Source organism: Triturus cristatus, chromosome 12 (genome assembly GCF_964204655.1).
Source record: "Triturus cristatus chromosome 12, aTriCri1.1, whole genome shotgun sequence".
NCBI lineage: Eukaryota > Metazoa > Chordata > Amphibia > Caudata > Salamandridae > Triturus > Triturus cristatus.
Window position 1 is genome coordinate 218908059 of NC_140595.1, and position 13182 is coordinate 218921240.

The 13182-nt window shown below is 45.2% G+C and overlaps 14 non-coding genes across 14 annotated transcripts; all 14 read right to left on the reverse strand.

The window, feature by feature from the left end:
• Positions 1–475: 475 nt before the first annotated feature.
• On the reverse strand, positions 476–590 carry LOC146775456 (U5 spliceosomal RNA). Its single transcript, XR_014973328.1, has one exon. It is a non-coding gene; the product is annotated as a U5 spliceosomal RNA (small nuclear RNA).
• Positions 591–1442: 852 nt separating this feature from the next.
• Positions 1443–1557, reverse strand: LOC146775457 (U5 spliceosomal RNA). Its single transcript, XR_014973329.1, has one exon. It is a non-coding gene; the product is annotated as a U5 spliceosomal RNA (small nuclear RNA).
• Positions 1558–2396: 839 nt separating this feature from the next.
• On the reverse strand, positions 2397–2511 carry LOC146775458 (U5 spliceosomal RNA). The gene has a single exon (XR_014973330.1). It is a non-coding gene; the product is annotated as a U5 spliceosomal RNA (small nuclear RNA).
• An 852-nt stretch (positions 2512–3363) lies between these two features.
• On the reverse strand, positions 3364–3478 carry LOC146775459 (U5 spliceosomal RNA). Its single transcript, XR_014973331.1, has one exon. It is a non-coding gene; the product is annotated as a U5 spliceosomal RNA (small nuclear RNA).
• Positions 3479–4330: 852 nt separating this feature from the next.
• On the reverse strand, positions 4331–4445 carry LOC146775460 (U5 spliceosomal RNA). Its single transcript, XR_014973332.1, has one exon. It is a non-coding gene; the product is annotated as a U5 spliceosomal RNA (small nuclear RNA).
• Positions 4446–5297: 852 nt separating this feature from the next.
• On the reverse strand, positions 5298–5412 carry LOC146775461 (U5 spliceosomal RNA). Its single transcript, XR_014973333.1, has one exon. It is a non-coding gene; the product is annotated as a U5 spliceosomal RNA (small nuclear RNA).
• An 852-nt stretch (positions 5413–6264) lies between these two features.
• LOC146775462 (U5 spliceosomal RNA) lies at positions 6265–6379 on the reverse strand. Its single transcript, XR_014973334.1, has one exon. It is a non-coding gene; the product is annotated as a U5 spliceosomal RNA (small nuclear RNA).
• An 865-nt stretch (positions 6380–7244) lies between these two features.
• On the reverse strand, positions 7245–7359 carry LOC146775463 (U5 spliceosomal RNA). Its single transcript, XR_014973335.1, has one exon. It is a non-coding gene; the product is annotated as a U5 spliceosomal RNA (small nuclear RNA).
• An 852-nt stretch (positions 7360–8211) lies between these two features.
• On the reverse strand, positions 8212–8326 carry LOC146775464 (U5 spliceosomal RNA). Its single transcript, XR_014973337.1, has one exon. It is a non-coding gene; the product is annotated as a U5 spliceosomal RNA (small nuclear RNA).
• Positions 8327–9178: 852 nt separating this feature from the next.
• LOC146775465 (U5 spliceosomal RNA) lies at positions 9179–9293 on the reverse strand. The gene has a single exon (XR_014973338.1). It is a non-coding gene; the product is annotated as a U5 spliceosomal RNA (small nuclear RNA).
• Positions 9294–10132: 839 nt separating this feature from the next.
• Positions 10133–10247, reverse strand: LOC146775466 (U5 spliceosomal RNA). Its single transcript, XR_014974161.1, has one exon. It is a non-coding gene; the product is annotated as a U5 spliceosomal RNA (small nuclear RNA).
• An 852-nt stretch (positions 10248–11099) lies between these two features.
• Positions 11100–11214, reverse strand: LOC146775467 (U5 spliceosomal RNA). The gene has a single exon (XR_014973339.1). It is a non-coding gene; the product is annotated as a U5 spliceosomal RNA (small nuclear RNA).
• An 852-nt stretch (positions 11215–12066) lies between these two features.
• Positions 12067–12181, reverse strand: LOC146775468 (U5 spliceosomal RNA). The gene has a single exon (XR_014973340.1). It is a non-coding gene; the product is annotated as a U5 spliceosomal RNA (small nuclear RNA).
• Positions 12182–13033: 852 nt separating this feature from the next.
• Positions 13034–13148, reverse strand: LOC146775469 (U5 spliceosomal RNA). Its single transcript, XR_014973341.1, has one exon. It is a non-coding gene; the product is annotated as a U5 spliceosomal RNA (small nuclear RNA).
• Between the last annotated feature and the right edge of the window lie 34 nt (positions 13149–13182).

A 13182-nucleotide genomic window follows, 5' to 3' on the forward strand; every position in this document is an offset into this window, starting at 1 on the left:
CGTACTTTCATTAAACCTGAATATAGAAGGATATATCTGTCTAGGCTGGAGACACGTGAAACAAGTCTGACGTGCCCCTTCAAGTCTACCTGAGAGGAAGCTGACTCAGGATTGGCGACCTCTCAGGGCACCTCTAACGGGCACAAATAACGGGCAAGCCCTATGAAAAGCACAGCATGAGTCTTGGTCCCACCTTTAAAAAGGAGGGTGACCTCTGGGATCTGGCAGCAGGATCTTTGGGAGATAAGAAAATATACTGCCTGCGATCGTGAAGTTTCAAGTCAGTCAAGAAAAGCAATCTCATGCACTGCACAAGCTCTTTCCCATGAGGCACCTCTCCTGCACTCTGTTTATGCAAATGAGCAAGCAGAGAGCTCAGGAATAAAACACCAAACTCATGTCCCCCAAAAAAGCAGCAGACAATTGCTGGATATTCCCCAACTTCTAATGCTTTTCTTTTAAACAAATGATAAACAGCCTCACCTGTGGCAAGGCTTAAAAAAATTGAATAAACTCTTAAATGTTCCTCTCCACGGAAATCTTTAGTAAAAGGCGAAAGATTTTTTCGTTTTGAAGAGAAACCAGAGTAAGTGACAATATAGCTCTCTAGGGTAAGTGGCGGCACATCAAAGACCCTGTCATTGCGAGGGTGAGGACCTGAAAGGTATTTTCAGGCTCTAAGAAAGAGGGCGAGAACCAGGCCGGTGGGCAAAACAGGCCAACATTTCAAAGTCTCTGCTCAAGGTACAAAAAGGTGGACTGTTCACATGTGTATGTCTGGGAATATGCAAATTTCTTTTGTACTCACCTCAGCTCATTAGGAGTTGTCGGGGCTGCTGGGGAAGGGGAACAGCAAATGTGAATCAGGCTTTTAGTTAAGTGGCACTGTAGGCCTTTTGTCCCCTAGCCATTTTACGCTTTCAACACGCTCTACACATAGCCATGCACCGTATGTGCCTTTTTCACACGTACTTTCATTAAACCTGAATATAGAAGGATATATCTGTCTAGGCTGGAGACACGTGAAACAAGTCTGACGTGCCCCTTCAAGTCTACCTGAGAGGAAGCTGACTCAGGATTGGGGACCTCTCAGGGCACCTCGAACGGGCACAAATAACGGGCAAGCCCTATGAAAAGCACAGCATGAGTCTTGGTCCCACCTTTAAAAAGGAGGGTGACCTCTGGGATCTGGCAGCAGGATCTTTGGGAGATAAGAAAATATACTGCCTGCGATCGTGAAGTTTCAAGTCAGTCAAGAAAAGCAATCTCATGCACTGCACAAGCTCTTTCCCATGAGGCACCTCTCCTGCACTCTGTTTATGCAAATGAGCAAGCAGAGAGCTCAGGAATAAAACACCAAACTCATGTCCCCCAAAAAAGCAGCAGGCAATTGCTGGATATTCCCCAACTTCTAATGCTTTTCTTTTAAACAAATGATAAACAGCCTCACCTGTGGCAAGGCTTAAAAAAATTGAATAAACTCTTAAATGTTCCTCTCCACGGAAATCTTTAGTAAAAGGCGAAAGATTTTTTCGTTTTGAAGAGAAACCAGAGTAAGTGACAATATAGCTCTCTAGGGTAAGTGGCGGCACATCAAAGACCCTGTCATTGCGAGGGTGAGGACCTGAAAGGTATTTTCAGGCTCTAAGAAAGAGGGCGAGAACCAGGCCGGTGGGCAAAACAGGCCAACATTTCAAAGTCTCTGCTCAAGGTACAAAAAGGTGGACTGTTCACATGTGTATGTCTGGGAATATGCAAATTTCTTTTGTACTCACCTCAGCTCATTAGGAGTTGTCGGGGCTGCTGGGGAAGGGGAACAGGAAATGTGAATCAGGCTTTTAGTTAAGTGGCACTGTAGGCCTTTTGTCCCCTAGCCATTTTACGCTTTCAACACGCTCTACACATAGCCATGCACCGTATGTGCCTTTTTCACACGTACTTTCATTAAACCTGAATATAGAAGGATATATCTGTCTAGGCTGGAGACACGTGAAACAAGTCTGACGTGCCCCTTCAAGTCTACCTGAGAGGAAGCTGACTCAGGATTGGCGACCTCTCAGGGCACCTCGAACGGGCAAGCCCTATGAAAAGCACAGCATGAGTCTTGGTCCCACCTTTAAAAAGGAGGGTGACCTCTGGGATCTGGCAGCAGGATCTTTGGGAGATAAGAAAATATACTGCCTGCGATCGTGAAGTTTCAAGTCAGTCAAGAAAAGCAATCTCATGCACTGCACAAGCTCTTTCCCATGAGGCACCTCTCCTGCACTCTGTTTATGCAAATGAGCAAGCAGAGAGCTCAGGAATAAAACACCAAACTCATGTCCCCCAAAAAAGCAGCAGACAATTGCTGGATATTCCCCAACTTCTAATGCTTTTCTTTTAAACAAATGATAAACAGCCTCACCTGTGGCAAGGCTTAAAAAAATTGAATAAACTCTTAAATGTTCCTCTCCACGGAAATCTTTAGTAAAAGGCGAAAGATTTTTTCGTTTTGAAGAGAAACCAGAGTAAGTGACAATATAGCTCTCTAGGGTAAGTGGCGGCACATCAAAGACCCTGTCATTGCGAGGGTGAGGACCTGAAAGGTATTTTCAGGCTCTAAGAAAGAGGGCGAGAACCAGGCCGGTGGGCAAAACAGGCCAACATTTCAAAGTCTCTGCTCAAGGTACAAAAAGGTGGACTGTTCACATGTGTATGTCTGGGAATATGCAAATTTCTTTTGTACTCACCTCAGCTCATTAGGAGTTGTCGGGGCTGCTGGGGAAGGGGAACAGGAAATGTGAATCAGGCTTTTAGTTAAGTGGCACTGTAGGCCTTTTGTCCCCTAGCCATTTTACGCTTTCAACACGCTCTACACATAGCCATGCACCGTATGTGCCTTTTTCACACGTACTTTCATTAAACCTGAATATAGAAGGATATATCTGTCTAGGCTGGAGACACGTGAAACAAGTCTGACGTGCCCCTTCAAGTCTACCTGAGAGGAAGCTGACTCAGGATTGGCGACCTCTCAGGGCACCTCGAACGGGCACAAATAACGGGCAAGCCCTATGAAAAGCACAGCATGAGTCTTGGTCCCACCTTTAAAAAGGAGGGTGACCTCTGGGATCTGGCAGCAGGATCTTTGGGAGATAAGAAAATATACTGCCTGCGATCGTGAAGTTTCAAGTCAGTCAAGAAAAGCAATCTCATGCACTGCACAAGCTCTTTCCCATGAGGCACCTCTCCTGCACTCTGTTTATGCAAATGAGCAAGCAGAGAGCTCAGGAATAAAACACCAAACTTATGTCCCCCAAAAAAGCAGCAGACAATTGCTGGATATTCCCCAACTTCTAATGCTTTTCTTTTAAACAAATGATAAACAGCCTCACCTGTGGCAAGGCTTAAAAAAATTGAATAAACTCTTAAATGTTCCTCTCCACGGAAATCTTTAGTAAAAGGCGAAAGATTTTTTCGTTTTGAAGAGAAACCAGAGTAAGTGACAATATAGCTCTCTAGGGTAAGTGGCGGCACATCAAAGACCCTGTCATTGCGAGGGTGAGGACCTGAAAGGTATTTTCAGGCTCTAAGAAAGAGGGCGAGAACCAGGCCGGTGGGCAAAACAGGCCAACATTTCAAAGTCTCTGCTCAAGGTACAAAAAGGTGGACTGTTCACATGTGTATGTCTGGGAATATGCAAATTTCTTTTGTACTCACCTCAGCTCATTAGGAGTTGTCGGGGCTGCTGGGGAAGGGGAACAGGAAATGTGAATCAGGCTTTTAGTTAAGTGGCACTGTAGGCCTTTTGTCCCCTAGCCATTTTACGCTTTCAACACGCTCTACACATAGCCATGCACCGTATGTGCCTTTTTCACACGTACTTTCATTAAACCTGAATATAGAAGGATATATCTGTCTAGGCTGGAGACACGTGAAACAAGTCTGACGTGCCCCTTCAAGTCTACCTGAGAGGAAGCTGACTCAGGATTGGCGACCTCTCAGGGCACCTCGAACGGGCACAAATAACGGGCAAGCCCTATGAAAAGCACAGCATGAGTCTTGGTCCCACCTTTAAAAAGGAGGGTGACCTCTGGGATCTGGCAGCAGGATCTTTGGGAGATAAGAAAATATACTGCCTGCGATCGTGAAGTTTCAAGTCAGTCAAGAAAAGCAATCTCATGCACTGCACAAGCTCTTTCCCATGAGGCACCTCTCCTGCACTCTGTTTATGCAAATGAGCAAGCAGAGAGCTCAGGAATAAAACACCAAACTCATGTCCCCCAAAAAAGCAGCAGACAATTGCTGGATATTCCCCAACTTCTAATGCTTTTCTTTTAAACAAATGATAAACAGCCTCACCTGTGGCAAGGCTTAAAAAAATTGAATAAACTCTTAAATGTTCCTCTCCACGGAAATCTTTAGTAAAAGGCGAAAGATTTTTTCGTTTTGAAGAGAAACCAGAGTAAGTGACAATATAGCTCTCTAGGGTAAGTGGCGGCACATCAAAGACCCTGTCATTGCGAGGGTGAGGACCTGAAAGGTATTTGCAGGCTCTAAGAAAGAGGGCGAGAACCAGGCCGGTGGGCAAAACAGGCCAACATTTCAAAGTCTCTGCTCAAGGTACAAAAAGGTGGACTGTTCACATGTGTATGTCTGGGAATATGCAAATTTCTTTTGTACTCACCTCAGCTCATTAGGAGTTGTCGGGGCTGCTGGGGAAGGGGAACAGGAAATGTGAATCAGGCTTTTAGTTAAGTGGCACTGTAGGCCTTTTGTCCCCTAGCCATTTTACGCTTTTAACACGCTCTACACATAGCCATGCACCGTATGTGCCTTTTTCACACGTACTTTCATTAAACCTGAATATAGAAGGATATATCTGTCTAGGCTGGAGACACGTGAAACAAGTCTGACGTGCCCCTTCAAGTCTACCTGAGAGGAAGCTGACTCAGGATTGGCGACCTCTCAGGGCACCTCGAACGGGCACAAATAACGGGCAAGCCCTATGAAAAGCACAGCATGAGTCTTGGTCCCACCTTTAAAAAGGAGGGTGACCTCTGGGATCTGGCAGCAGGATCTTTGGGAGATAAGAAAATATACTGCCTGCGATCGTGAAGTTTCAAGTCAGTCAAGAAAAGCAATCTCATGCACTGCACAAGCTCTTTCCCATGAGGCACCTCTCCTGCACTCTGTTTATGCAAATGAGCAAGCAGAGAGCTCAGGAATAAAACACCAAACTTATGTCCCCCAAAAAAGCAGCAGACAATTGCTGGATATTCCCCAACTTCTAATGCTTTTCTTTTAAACAAATGATAAACAGCCTCACCTGTGGCAAGGCTTAAAAAAATTGAATAAACTCTTAAATGTTCCTCTCCACGGAAATCTTTAGTAAAAGGCGAAAGATTTTTTCGTTTTGAAGAGAAACCAGAGTAAGTGACAATATAGCTCTCTAGGGTAAGTGGCGGCACATCAAAGACCCTGTCATTGCGAGGGTGAGGACCTGAAAGGTATTTTCAGGCTCTAAGAAAGAGGGCGAGAACCAGGCCGGTGGGCAAAACAGGCCAACATTTCAAAGTCTCTGCTCAAGGTACAAAAAGGTGGACTGTTCACATGTGTATGTCTGGGAATATGCAAATTTCTTTTGTACTCACCTCAGCTCATTAGGAGTTGTCGGGGCTGCTGGGGAAGGGGAACAGGAAATGTGAATCAGGCTTTTAGTTAAGTGGCACTGTAGGCCTTTTGTCCCCTAGCCATTTTACGCTTTCAACACGCTCTACACATAGCCATGCACCGTATGTGCCTTTTTCACACGTACTTTCATTAAACCTGAATATAGAAGGATATATCTGTCTAGGCTGGAGACACGTGAAACAAGTCTGACGTGCCCCTTCAAGTCTACCTGAGAGGAAGCTGACTCAGGATTGGCGACCTCTCAGGGCACCTCTAACGGGCACAAATAACGGGCAAGCCCTATGAAAAGCACAGCATGAGTCTTGGTCCCACCTTTAAAAAGGAGGGTGACCTCTGGGATCTGGCAGCAGGATCTTTGGGAGATAAGAAAATATACTGCCTGCGATCGTGAAGTTTCAAGTCAGTCAAGAAAAGCAATCTCATGCACTGCACAAGCTCTTTCCCATGAGGCACCTCTCCTGCACTCTGTTTATGCAAATGAGCAAGCAGAGAGCTCAGGAATAAAACACCAAACTCATGTCCCCCAAAAAAGCAGCAGACAATTGCTGGATATTCCCCAACTTCTAATGCTTTTCTTTTAAACAAATGATAAACAGCCTCACCTGTGGCAAGGCTTAAAAAAATTGAATAAACTCTTAAATGTTCCTCTCCACGGAAATCTTTAGTAAAAGGCGAAAGATTTTTTCGTTTTGAAGAGAAACCAGAGTAAGTGACAATATAGCTCTCTAGGGTAAGTGGCGGCACATCAAAGACCCTGTCATTGCGAGGGTGAGGACCTGAAAGGTATTTTCAGGCTCTAGGAAAGAGGGCGAGAACCAGGCCGGTGGGCAAAACAGGCCAACATTTCAAAGTCTCTGCTCAAGGTACAAAAAGGTGGACTGTTCACATGTGTATGTCTGGGAATATGCAAATTTCTTTTGTACTCACCTCAGCTCATTAGGAGTTGTCGGGGCTGCTGGGGAAGGGGAACAGGAAATGTGAATCAGGCTTTTAGTTAAGTGGCACTGTAGGCCTTTTGTCCCCTAGCCATTTTACGCTTTCAACACGCTCTACACATAGCCATGCACCGTATGTGCCTTTTTCACACGTACTTTCATTAAACCTGAATATAGAAGGATATATCTGTCTAGGCTGGAGACACGTGAAACAAGTCTGACGTGCCCCTTCAAGTCTACCTGAGAGGAAGCTGACTCAGGATTGGCGACCTCTCAGGGCACCTCGAACGGGCACAAATAACGGGCACAAATAACGGGCAAGCCCTATGAAAAGCACAGCATGAGTCTTGGTCCCACCTTTAAAAAGGAGGGTGACCTCTGGGATCTGGCAGCAGGATCTTTGGGAGATAAGAAAATATACTGCCTGCGATCGTGAAGTTTCAAGTCAGTCAAGAAAAGCAATCTCATGCACTGCACAAGCTCTTTCCCATGAGGCACCTCTCCTGCACTCTGTTTATGCAAATGAGCAAGCAGAGAGCTCAGGAATAAAACACCAAACTCATGTCCCCCAAAAAAGCAGCAGACAATTGCTGGATATTCCCCAACTTCTAATGCTTTTCTTTTAAACAAATGATAAACAGCCTCACCTGTGGCAAGGCTTAAAAAAATTGAATAAACTCTTAAATGTTCCTCTCCACGGAAATCTTTAGTAAAAGGCGAAAGATTTTTTCGTTTTGAAGAGAAACCAGAGTAAGTGACAATATAGCTCTCTAGGGTAAGTGGCGGCACATCAAAGACCCTGTCATTGCGAGGGTGAGGACCTGAAAGGTATTTTCAGGCTCTAAGAAAGAGGGCGAGAACCAGGCCGGTGGGCAAAACAGGCCAACATTTCAAAGTCTCTGCTCAAGGTACAAAAAGGTGGACTGTTCACATGTGTATGTCTGGGAATATGCAAATTTCTTTTGTACTCACCTCAGCTCATTAGGAGTTGTCGGGGCTGCTGGGGAAGGGGAACAGGAAATGTGAATCAGGCTTTTAGTTAAGTGGCACTGTAGGCCTTTTGTCCCCTAGCCATTTTACGCTTTCAACACGCTCTACACATAGCCATGCACCGTATGTGCCTTTTTCACACGTACTTTCATTAAACCTGAATATAGAAGGATATATCTGTCTAGGCTGGAGACACGTGAAACAAGTCTGACGTGCCCCTTCAAGTCTACCTGAGAGGAAGCTGACTCAGGATTGGCGACCTCTCAGGGCACCTCTAACGGGCACAAATAACGGGCAAGCCCTATGAAAAGCACAGCATGAGTCTTGGTCCCACCTTTAAAAAGGAGGGTGACCTCTGGGATCTGGCAGCAGGATCTTTGGGAGATAAGAAAATATACTGCCTGCGATCGTGAAGTTTCAAGTCAGTCAAGATAAGCAATCTCATGCACTGCACAAGCTCTTTCCCATGAGGCACCTCTCCTGCACTCTGTTTATGCAAATGAGCAAGCAGAGAGCTCAGGAATAAAACACCAAACTCATGTCCCCCAAAAAAGCAGCAGACAATTGCTGGATATTCCCCAACTTCTAATGCTTTTCTTTTAAACAAATGATAAACAGCCTCACCTGTGGCAAGGCTTAAAAAAATTGAATAAACTCTTAAATGTTCCTCTCCACGGAAATCTTTAGTAAAAGGCGAAAGATTTTTTCGTTTTGAAGAGAAACCAGAGTAAGTGACAATATAGCTCTCTAGGGTAAGTGGCGGCACATCAAAGACCCTGTCATTGCGAGGGTGAGGACCTGAAAGGTATTTTCAGGCTCTAAGAAAGAGGGCGAGAACCAGGCCGGTGGGCAAAACAGGCCAACATTTCAAAGTCTCTGCTCAAGGTACAAAAAGGTGGACTGTTCACATGTGTATGTCTGGGAATATGCAAATTTCTTTTGTACTCACCTCAGCTCATTAGGAGTTGTCGGGGCTGCTGGGGAAGGGGAACAGCAAATGTGAATCAGGCTTTTAGTTAAGTGGCACTGTAGGCCTTTTGTCCCCTAGCCATTTTACGCTTTCAACACGCTCTACACATAGCCATGCACCGTATGTGCCTTTTTCACACGTACTTTCATTAAACCTGAATATAGAAGGATATATCTGTCTAGGCTGGAGACACGTGAAACAAGTCTGACGTGCCCCTTCAAGTCTACCTGAGAGGAAGCTGACTCAGGATTGGGGACCTCTCAGGGCACCTCGAACGGGCACAAATAACGGGCAAGCCCTATGAAAAGCACAGCATGAGTCTTGGTCCCACCTTTAAAAAGGAGGGTGACCTCTGGGATCTGGCAGCAGGATCTTTGGGAGATAAGAAAATATACTGCCTGCGATCGTGAAGTTTCAAGTCAGTCAAGAAAAGCAATCTCATGCACTGCACAAGCTCTTTCCCATGAGGCACCTCTCCTGCACTCTGTTTATGCAAATGAGCAAGCAGAGAGCTCAGGAATAAAACACCAAACTCATGTCCCCCAAAAAAGCAGCAGGCAATTGCTGGATATTCCCCAACTTCTAATGCTTTTCTTTTAAACAAATGATAAACAGCCTCACCTGTGGCAAGGCTTAAAAAAATTGAATAAACTCTTAAATGTTCCTCTCCACGGAAATCTTTAGTAAAAGGCGAAAGATTTTTTCGTTTTGAAGAGAAACCAGAGTAAGTGACAATATAGCTCTCTAGGGTAAGTGGCGGCACATCAAAGACCCTGTCATTGCGAGGGTGAGGACCTGAAAGGTATTTTCAGGCTCTAAGAAAGAGGGCGAGAACCAGGCCGGTGGGCAAAACAGGCCAACATTTCAAAGTCTCTGCTCAAGGTACAAAAAGGTGGACTGTTCACATGTGTATGTCTGGGAATATGCAAATTTCTTTTGTACTCACCTCAGCTCATTAGGAGTTGTCGGGGCTGCTGGGGAAGGGGAACAGGAAATGTGAATCAGGCTTTTAGTTAAGTGGCACTGTAGGCCTTTTGTCCCCTAGCCATTTTACGCTTTCAACACGCTCTACACATAGCCATGCACCGTATGTGCCTTTTTCACACGTACTTTCATTAAACCTGAATATAGAAGGATATATCTGTCTAGGCTGGAGACACGTGAAACAAGTCTGACGTGCCCCTTCAAGTCTACCTGAGAGGAAGCTGACTCAGGATTGGCGACCTCTCAGGGCACCTCGAACGGGCAAGCCCTATGAAAAGCACAGCATGAGTCTTGGTCCCACCTTTAAAAAGGAGGGTGACCTCTGGGATCTGGCAGCAGGATCTTTGGGAGATAAGAAAATATACTGCCTGCGATCGTGAAGTTTCAAGTCAGTCAAGAAAAGCAATCTCATGCACTGCACAAGCTCTTTCCCATGAGGCACCTCTCCTGCACTCTGTTTATGCAAATGAGCAAGCAGAGAGCTCAGGAATAAAACACCAAACTCATGTCCCCCAAAAAAGCAGCAGACAATTGCTGGATATTCCCCAACTTCTAATGCTTTTCTTTTAAACAAATGATAAACAGCCTCACCTGTGGCAAGGCTTAAAAAAATTGAATAAACTCTTAAATGTTCCTCTCCACGGAAATCTTTAGTAAAAGACGAAAGATTTTTTCGTTTTGAAGAGAAACCAGAGTAAGTGACAATATAGCTCTCTAGGGTAAGTGGCGGCACATCAAAGACCCTGTCATTGCGAGGGTGAGGACCTGAAAGGTATTTTCAGGCTCTAAGAAAGAGGGCGAGAACCAGGCCGGTGGGCAAAACAGGCCAACATTTCAAAGTCTCTGCTCAAGGTACAAAAAGGTGGACTGTTCACATGTGTATGTCTGGGAATATGCAAATTTCTTTTGTACTCACCTCAGCTCATTAGGAGTTGTCGGGGCTGCTGGGGAAGGGGAACAGGAAATGTGAATCAGGCTTTTAGTTAAGTGGCACTGTAGGCCTTTTGTCCCCTAGCCATTTTACGCTTTCAACACGCTCTACACATAGCCATGCACCGTATGTGCCTTTTTCACACGTACTTTCATTAAACCTGAATATAGAAGGATATATCTGTCTAGGCTGGAGACACGTGAAACAAGTCTGACGTGCCCCTTCAAGTCTACCTGAGAGGAAGCTGACTCAGGATTGGCGACCTCTCAGGGCACCTCGAACGGGCACAAATAACGGGCAAGCCCTATGAAAAGCACAGCATGAGTCTTGGTCCCACCTTTAAAAAGGAGGGTGACCTCTGGGATCTGGCAGCAGGATCTTTGGGAGATAAGAAAATATACTGCCTGAGATCGTGAAGTTTCAAGTCAGTCAAGAAAAGCAATCTCATGCACTGCACAAGCTCTTTCCCATGAGGCACCTCTCCTGCACTCTGTTTATGCAAATGAGCAAGCAGAGCGCTCAAGAATAAAACACCAAACTCATGTCCCCCAAAAAAGCAGCAGACAATTGCTGGATATTCCCCAACTTCTAATGCTTTTCTTTTAAACAAATGATAAACAGCCTCACCTGTGGCAAGGCTTAAAAAAATTGAATAAACTCTTAAATGTTCCTCTCCACGGAAATCTTTAGTAAAAGGCGAAAGATTTTTTCGTTTTGAAGAGAAACCAGAGTAAGTGACAATATAGCTCTCTAGGGTAAGTGGCGGCACATCAAAGACCCTGTCATTGCGAGGGTGAGGACCTGAAAGGTATTTTCAGGCTCTAAGAAAGAGGGCGAGAACCAGGCCGGTGGGCAAAACAGGCCAACATTTCAAAGTCTCTGCTCAAGGTACAAAAAGGTGGACTGTTCACATGTGTATGTCTGGGAATATGCAAATTTCTTTTGTACTCACCTCAGCTCATTAGGAGTTGTCGGGGCTGCTGGGGAAGGGGAACAGGAAATGTGAATCAGGCTTTTAGTTAAGTGGCACTGTAGGCCTTTTGTCCCCTAGCCATTTTACGCTTTCAACACGCTTTACACATAGCCATGCACCGTATGTGCCTTTTTCACACGTACTTTCATTAAACCTGAATATAGAAGGATATATCTGTCTAGGCTGGAGACACGTGAAACAAGTCTGACGTGCCCCTTCAAGTCTACCTGAGAGGAAGCTGACTCAGGATTGGCGACCTCTCAGGGCACCTCGAACGGGCACAAATAACGGGCAAGCCCTATGAAAAGCACAGCATGAGTCTTGGTCCCACCTTTAAAAAGGAGGGTGACCTCTGGGATCTGGCAGCAGGATCTTTGGGAGATAAGAAAATATACTGCCTGCGATTGTGAAGTTTCAAGTCAGTCAAGAAAAGCAATCTCATGCACTGCACAAGCTCTTTCCCATGAGGCACCTCTCCTGCACTCTGTTTATGCAAATGAGCAAGCAGAGAGCTCAGGAATAAAACACCAAACTCATGTCCCCCAAAAAAGCAGCAGACAATTGCTGGATATTCCCCAACTTCTAATGCTTTTCTTTTAAACAAATGATAAACAGCCTCACCTGTGGCAAGGCTTAAAAAAATTGAATAAACTCTTAAATGTTCCTCTCCACGGAAATCTTTAGTAAAAGGCGAAAGATTTTTTCGTTTTGAAGAGAAACCAGAGTAAGTGACAATATAGCTCTCTAGGGTAAGTGGCGGCACATCAAAGACCCTGTCATTGCGAGGGTGAGGACCTGAAAGGTATTTTCAGGCTCTAAGAAAGAGGGCGAGAACCAGGCCGGTGGGCAAAACAGGCCAACATTTCAAAGTCTCTGCTCAAGGTACAAAAAGGTGGACTGTTCACATGTGTATGTCTGGGAATATGCAAATTTCTTTTGTACTCACCTCAGCTCATTAGGAGTTGTCGGGGCTGCTGGGGAAGGGGAACAGCAAATGTGAATCAGGCTTTTAGTTAAGTGGCACTGTAGGCCTTTTGTCCCCTAGCCATTTTACGCTTTCAACACGCTCTACACATAGCCATGCACCGTATGTGCCTTTTTCACACGTACTTTCATTAAACCTGAATATAGAAGGATATATCTGTCTAGGCTGGAGACACGTGAAACAAGTCTGACGTGCCCCTTCAAGTCTACCTGAGAGGAAGCTGACTCAGGATTGGGGACCTCTCAGGGCACCTCGAACGGGCACAAATAACGGGCAAGCCCTATGAAAAGCACAGCATGAGTCTTGGTCCCACCTTTAAAAAGGAGGGTGACCTCTGGCATCTGGCAGCAGGATCTTTGGGAGATAAGAAAATATACTGCCTGCGATCGTGAAGTTTCAAGTCAGTCAAGAAAAGCAATCTCATGCACTGCACAAGCTCTTTCCCATGAGGCACCTCTCCTGCACTCTGTTTATGCAAATGAGCAAGCAGAGAGCTCAGGAATAAAACACCAAACTCAAGTCCCCCAAAAAAGCAGCAGGCAATTGCTGGATATTCCCCAACTTCTAATGCTTTTCTTTTAAACAAATGATAAACAGCCTCACCTGTGGCAAGGCTTAAAAAAATTGAATAAACTCTTAAATGTTCCTCTCCACGGAAATCTTTAGTAAAAGGCGAAAGATTTTTTCGTTTTGAAGAGAAACCAGAGTAAGTGACAATATAGCTCTCTAGGGTAAGTGGCGGCA